Consider the following 7,192-nt stretch of genomic DNA (forward strand, 5'->3'; position numbering starts at 1 on the left):
TTTCCCTCCGCCTTCCCTTCGCCCTCCCCCGGCCCGGCGCGGGGCGGCGCGGGGGGAGCGGGGAGCGGAGCGGGGCGGGCGGCCGCAGCCCCGCAGCCCGCCGGAGCTCCGGCACCCGCTCCGGAGCGAGCAGGGATAAAGGAAAGCTTCCTCGCCGCGGCCAAGCAGCCCTTTTCTCCTGGCGGGGCTTTGCTCTTTTTCTTTCTTTTCTTTTTTTTTTTTTTTTTTTTTTTTTTTTTTTTTTTTTTTTTTTTTTTTTTTTTTTTTTTTTTTTTTTTTTTTTTTTTTTTTTTTTTTTACTCCTCGCCGGGAAAAGCAAAACCGAAAACGCTTCCCCGCAACCTCGCCCCCCTGCAAAAGGCTCCCAACCAACCAGCAACAACAAGCAGAAAGCAAAAGAGGCCCCCAACCAAAAAAAATTTTAAAAGAAGGAAAAGAAAAGAAAAAGCGAGAGAGCTGGAGACCGGCTCCATCGATTTCAAATCCAGGATTTTATCCAGTGCATTGAGGGGCTTTTTTTTTTTCGGTTTCCCTTTTTTTTTTTCCCCCCCTTCTTACCCCCTCCTCCTTTCTTTCACCCCCCGCCCCCCTATCCCCCCCTTCTCCTCCTACCCACCCCCCTTTTTCCTTTTCATTTTATTTTGGATCCTGCTAAAATTAGCCGGGACTGCTCTGGGTGTTGCGTGTTAATTTGATTTACTCCGGGATTCCGGCTTTCCAAGACGCCATTTTCCCCTCTTTCTCGCTCTATCTCGCTCTATTTATCTCCCTCTATCTATCATTTATCTCTCGAGCTATCTCTCCGTCTGTCTGTCCGTCCATCTCCCTCTCCCCGGTGCCTTCCTCCTCCTCCCCCCGCCCTCCTCCCTCTGCGCTCTGCGTGCGCTGCGCGGCCGGGCGCTCCCCTCATCCCCATCTGACAGATGAACACCGCCATGGGTTTGCCGCAACACAAGCAAAAGCACCTTTGGGGGCTGTGGCGAGGGATTGAAACCGGGATCTAAAAGAGAAGAGACAAGAAGAGGGGAAATCCGAGGAGGAGGAGGAGGAGGAGGAGGAGGAAGAAAGAAGAAGAAGAGGAAGCTACTAAGAAGCCCCCGCCGCCGTTTTGGGGATATGGGTTAGTAAATGAGAGGGGGAAAAAAAAAGGGCAACAAAAATTCTGAGGCATCGAGGAAAGGTCTTCCTTGATGATCGGAATTGCTGGAGGGTCGTACGCCTCTCTCCTTTTCCTTCTCCCCCTTTTTTTTAATTTTTTTTTTTATTTTTTCCCCCTTCTGCATGCAAAAGTTAATGTCGTCCCTTTTTTTCTTTTTTTGCCCCACTGTTGTGACTTTGCAATGGCGCGTAAAGGGCTTTATTTATTTTTTGGGAGGGGGGAACCTTTCTCCTCYATGCCTTGCATGCGAATCCTCCTCCCCATTCCCTCCGACCCCTTTCCCTCCCCATGCTTTGTGCCTGTTTCGGGGCATGTGTGTCTGTCTGTGTGTGGTTCTGGTGGGGTGTGGGGGGGTCCTGGTGGTGTGTGTAAGACCGTGATACTGGGAAAGGGTTGGGATATTTTTTAGGAGTTTGCATAATGTATTTATTCCCCCCACCACCACCACCCCCGCCTCGTACCCCCTCTCGCGGCCCCCGCTTTGGTAGCCTATATGTGTTTATACGTGTAGGTGGCAGCTATGTGTGTGCCTGTGGAAATCGGGGGGGACACGACCCCCTCCCCCGCTTCGTAAATTGCAGGTTAAGTGGAGCTAGAGAGCAGCACTGTAACCTTATGGGGATTCGTGTGAGTGCGTGTGTGTGTGTGTGYGAGTGTGAGTGTGAGCGTGTGTGTGCGCGGGGCTCCGCGGGTGAAGCGGGGGGCGCCGCTGCCCCGGGGTGGCCCCGGCGTGTTTTGACATTGAAAAGGACACGCAGCCCCGAAAAGCGGCGATTTAGGGGAACAACGAAGTGGGGGAACGGCGGGGGGGGGTGTGTGTGGGGGGGTGTAATTAGCAAAGCGGGACACCCCCCCCCGCCACCACCCCCACCCCGCTCGGTGGCTGGATAATGATCGTAATGAGCCRCTGATTGCCGCCCCCGGGACTCTGGTGGCCCCCTTTGCCCCCACCACGGGTGGAAGCGGAGTTCAGCCATGGACAGGCTGGATCCCGCCGATGTGACCGGGCTGCGGGGTGGCTGGGGACAGAGGGGGTAAGGCGCAGCCCCGCAGCCGCGGGCGGCTATTGTCACCCCCAGCCCTGGCGCAAGGCTCCTGCCCAGCGCGGGGCACTCGCACTCACACTCCAACTCGCACTCGCACTCACACCCCTTCCTCGCCGGCTTTCCCCGCCGGGCACCGGGAAATCGGGACCTCCCAAGCCCTGTTGCCCCGGGTGTGAGCGTGTGTCGGTGTGATCGAGTGTGAGTGTCACCGCCAGCGYGTCCGTGTGTTTGCATCCCAACATCCCACCGCCCCAGCGGGCACGGCGGGCCCCGCGCTGCCCCCGCCTGCCGTATTTATGTCTCCGAAAGGCAGTTGAGAGAAGGATTTCCGATTCGTTTCCGCTTCAAATAAACGGCCCCGATAATCCCGGGCCTGACGCCTGATGCTCAAAGGGCACTTGGCCGCCGGGAGCCCAACCCGGGGAGGCGGGGGGGAGACAGGGCACACCCGGCTCGGACACCCGCGGTGGGCAGCTCCTCCCGTGCTCGGGAAGGGGGATAAGAGAGGGGCTTTGGTGCGTGGGGGATGCCTGGGGAGATGCGAGGGGAATACCCACCCATTCCGGTACCGTGGGGTGGCGRTATCCCCGCGGCTGCCGTGAGCCGGGCTAACCCAGCCGGGCTCTGGGAGGAGTAGCAGGATGGAGGGAGGAGGAGGGTAGGGGAGCCTGGCAGGCTGTTCCCCCGGTATACAGAGGTGTTTCATTAGCCACGGGCCCGCGGTGGCCCTGCTCCGGGGCGGGGGGGGACTCGCCGTGTGTCCAAAATCCTGTCACACCGCAAAGGATGCGTGGGGAGAGGAGAGCGCGGAACGGTCCGTGCTCTGCTGTCAGCGAGGGCACCTGAGCCTCCTCCTGTGGACGGAATTGTTTYAGGAGGAAAGGGCTGCTGGCAAATCCAGTCCTGTGTGCAGCATTTTTGGGCCCAAATGGGAACAATTACTGGTTTGAAAGCCGCTGCATGGACTAACTTGGTGCAGGCTACAGAAATGGTCTAATCAGGTGTCTAGAGATGGGCAGTGACAGCATGAACCTGAGGAAGCGAGTGGACCCTTTATGGTAGAAAGCAAAAACAAATTCCTATCAGGGATTCATGAAATCACAGAATGTTTTTGTTGGAAGGGATGTTAAAACTCATCTCGTTCTGATTCCGTTTTGCCTCAAGGCAGGGACACCTTACCCTAGACCAGGTTGCTCCCAGCCCCATCCAGCCTGGCCTTGAACASTTCCAGGGAAAATGTGCAAGTGTCTGTTTCATGCACAGCTTTCTGCAGTTCCTCAGCCTTTACTGAGATTATGCCCCTCATCAGAAGCTCCTTCCACCCAAAGGAGGAACTTTTTTGTCTCCATTTGATTTTTAGCTGAAAGGAGAAAAAAAAAAACCCAACCTTCCACACAATGGACTTGTACTTTAATCTGTGCTCTTAGCTCAGAAGGGTTATGTAAAAATAGGGGGGAAAAAAAGAGCAGAAACACTCAGTGAATGGAGACTTCTCTTCCATCTCTTATTAGCTTCAACTTTTTTTTTTTTTTTAAACTTCTCAGACTCAAAGTTTTAATTGAAACCAGAAGTCTATTGAGAAGTAACTGAGCCAAGAAAACCTCTGTTTTCTCTGCAGCTAGGGATGGGGAATAAATAATTTTTAGCTGATGTTATTTCAAGTCGTTTGAGCTTTTTGATTCCTGCCAAAAAGCCCAGCATAGATTATTAACACATTATCATTTCAGGAGGACGCACTTTTTGAAATGCCATAAAATGGTGTGTTAGGTTTGTGCAGAGCCATAAACTATGCTGGTTGTTGGCAAACAAAAGAAACAGTGGCCATGATTTATTATTAATAATGATCATAACTGAGCTATTTAGCTCAATTTGATATATACTGGTTTCTCTGCTGAGGTTGCTCTGTATTGTTTTCAATAATGTACTTTGATTAAGTTGGGAACTGCTCTTGTTTAACAACAGCTATTGCCGTGTGCTTAATTAACTCGAGAAATTAAATGCTCAGAAAGGTCCAACCATAATTTTCAGATCCTGCTTAATCTGCTCTCTTTTGATCCATCCTTTGAGCTCCTTCTCCCCACCACACACATCTCTTAGGTGGAAGTGCCAATTTACCAACAGGACTCTTTTTTTCCATGACCAGATTTGCCTAATCCCAGTTTCAGTGACTTTTTTCCCCCCTCTCAGTAGGGCTCAATTGCTCACACATAATCTTTCCCTTCTGTTTTCTTTCCCCTTTGGACAACACCCTCCAGGACTGAAAAACTCTTGCCTTGTGCCCTGAGMCTTGCAATTACACAGCAATTTTGACTCTTGACCCAACTAGTAGCAAGAAAGGCTATTGTCTAATGAACCACGTAAAAACAGTTCTGGGATCCAACAGATTGCTGTGATGGAAATGAAAGCTGTCCCAGTGAACTGATGACTGATTTGTTTAACCATATGCCTAGGCGGTTTTCCTTGCTCCCCATTAAGTACCCATCTCTGGAGTATCTGTGATCTGTGGGTCTGCGGTGATGTTGAAAGGCAGAATTAATAACTGCCAAAATGTGTTCCATGAAGCATGGAGGGACAGATTTTAAGCCGTGTTCAGAGGATGCAGCACCATTTTTGCCTGCCACAGCATGTAGGCCTGCAGGTTTTGGATTGGTGGATGCTGAGACTGAGTRTGCTTTAGGTGATGAGACAAGGGCAGCAAGTCTGGGTGTAAAAATTGTAGGATTATAGAATGATTTGAGTTGGAAGGGACCTTAGACCTCATCCTATCCCACCCCCTGCCATACCCCAGGGAGCCCAAGCCCTGTCCAATGTGGCCTAGAACTCCCCCAGGGATGSGGCAGCTTCTCTGGGCAACCTGAGCCATGGCCTCTCCACCCTCACAGGGAGGAATATTTCTCTAAGTGACCTGTAAAATAATAAGTGGTCAGAGGAAATCTGTGATAACATCTAGCCTCATTGCTGGGAAGTCCAGGCAACCTTAGGGCAGCATTAATCCAAAGTTTAGAGCTAGTCCAAAGATATAAAGGTGAGATTTTGTGGGAGAGCCTCAGYAGAGAAGGTTCCCAGTGTTTTGCTGCAGGGCTTGTGGTTTCTACTGGGACAGGTTTTGCTTCTATTGTAGGCTCTGTTCTCATTACTTTCTCTCTTYCCAACTTGATAAAAAAGGGTTTCCTTTTCCATCATTCTTGCTGAGGAAATAAAATGACTTGTGCTTTTAGAAAATTGTCACCTTGATTAAAGATGGAATTTAAAATCCCTCAATTCCATGTTTTAGCCTRGGGGGACTGTCAGATCTGAAAGGGATTTCCAAACTTTCAATACTGGGACTCYTTTTTCCTTCTGAAACAGATATGAAATCAGTTTGCAAGTGTGTGTGGTTAGCAACACTTGGAGACTGTTTCTTTCTCTCCCAGTGAGAAGGCTTCACCTAGTGTGCCTTCAAAAGTTTATTGAATTTTTGGACCTGCTTAGAGATCTGCTGGTGCTGGAACCAAGCACAGCTCTGTGACAGGCACCTGGATTCTGAATTCACATTGAACTGTTCATAGAGAGTACAAAGTGAGTGGAATAAACAGCTGGGGGAATAAAGGAAGACAAAATAATTTCTTAAATTGAATAAAAGCAGCCAGAGAATAATGCAGCCTATCTTTCAGAGCTGAGGAAATGAATGAAGGAAGTAGCTAATTTATATTTACCAGCTCTTTRGAGAGAGCAAAGTTAGGAGCTATTTTGCCATTTTGGAGTTGGATTTACTTTGAAGGACARTTTGTCCAAATGCAAAGATGAGCTTTTAAGTAAGACTTGGGACAACTGGGTATGAAAAGAAATCCTCTGACATGATTTCAGTTCGGCTTTTGTTGTCTTTCATGTCTCTCCAAAAGACCAAGTGAAAACTTGGAAGAAGAGCAGGTGACCAAAGAGGAAGGTGGCCAGAGAAGCACTCTGGGAATGTGGGCACAGGCACTGCTCACAGGTCCCCCTGTCAGGGTTACTCTTGCACAGTGTTGGGGCTCTTGTCCATCCAGCCCAGGGCTTTTCCATGGAAAACAGGAGCTTACAGGTGGTGAGGATGAGCCTGAGCTTTCTTTCCTGTGTAGGGCTGTTGAGTCTGACACACCCTTTTGAAAGCAAGCACGATGTGCACAGAAGCCGTGCAGGAGGAGATGGATTTCCCTGCAAACGTGAGGTCAGACGGTGGTGGCAAGGCTCAGACCTGCCCTGGTGAACACCAGAGCATGGGGTGGCCCAAGGTTTGGCTCCTCAGTATTTTGTGAGAAGCTGGGATTGTGGTTAAATACTCTTATGGGGTGACTTATTAAGCTCCTCAATACCTCTGAAGGAGTSAATTCCTGTTTCTGCAAGGGTTGCTGTACGATCCAGGGCAGATAAGGACTCTGTGAGGATGGCAGCAATGAGAGCAAAATTTCCTCCACTGCGCTGTGGTATAACTTGTAGCAGTGCTTGGGAATGATTTTCAGAAGAATGTGTGGTAGGCAAGCACGGGGTAACCCAGGACTCACTCAAATACCTCAAAATTAGAGATGGGTTAAAGATCGGAAGCCTGAGGTTTTAAGTTACTTTGAAATTTCTGTTAGCCTTAACCTTTAAAACTGAGATATATATGTATACAATGAATCACTCTCTTTCTGTCCTGGCATTTTAGCAGATGGAGAAGTCAGTTTTAAGATGGAAGGGAGAAAATGATGATACTCAAACCAGAGGTCAAGCTGCAAGGCGTTACAGTCACGTCTTCCCTCCATATGAGTCCACATATCCTGAATGTCCTACTGATGTGATTTCTAAGACTTRGAGACTGGCCTAACTTCCCTCTGTGTTTCCAGACCCAGCACATTCTGGAGTGATGCTGTGATCCATGCCTACCTCTCCTCCAGACTTGCTAAATACTTGGCTTTGGAGAATGCAGTGGGGTTTCTACTGAAACTCCTCTGAAATCTTATTAGTTTGCTAGACAAGGAAATCCTTCCTG

At 49.7% G+C, this 7,192-nt stretch overlaps 1 protein-coding gene across 2 annotated transcripts in view; it reads left to right on the forward strand.

Annotated features, from left to right (window-relative positions):
• Positions 1-296: 296 nt before the first annotated feature.
• SETBP1 (SET binding protein 1) overlaps positions 297-7,192 on the forward strand; it is a 268,835-nt gene continuing 261,939 nt past the window's right edge. For both annotated transcript variants that reach the window (XM_057367784.1, XM_057367785.1), the window contains exon 1: positions 297-1,120. The gene's annotated coding sequence lies outside the window, so the exon portion shown is untranslated. The remainder of the gene's footprint in view (positions 1,121-7,192) is intronic.

This window comes from Malurus melanocephalus, unplaced genomic scaffold, assembly GCF_030028575.1.
Source record: "Malurus melanocephalus ecotype Western Australia unplaced genomic scaffold, MMel_1.1 scaffold_85, whole genome shotgun sequence".
Taxonomy (NCBI): Eukaryota; Metazoa; Chordata; class Aves; order Passeriformes; family Maluridae; genus Malurus; species Malurus melanocephalus.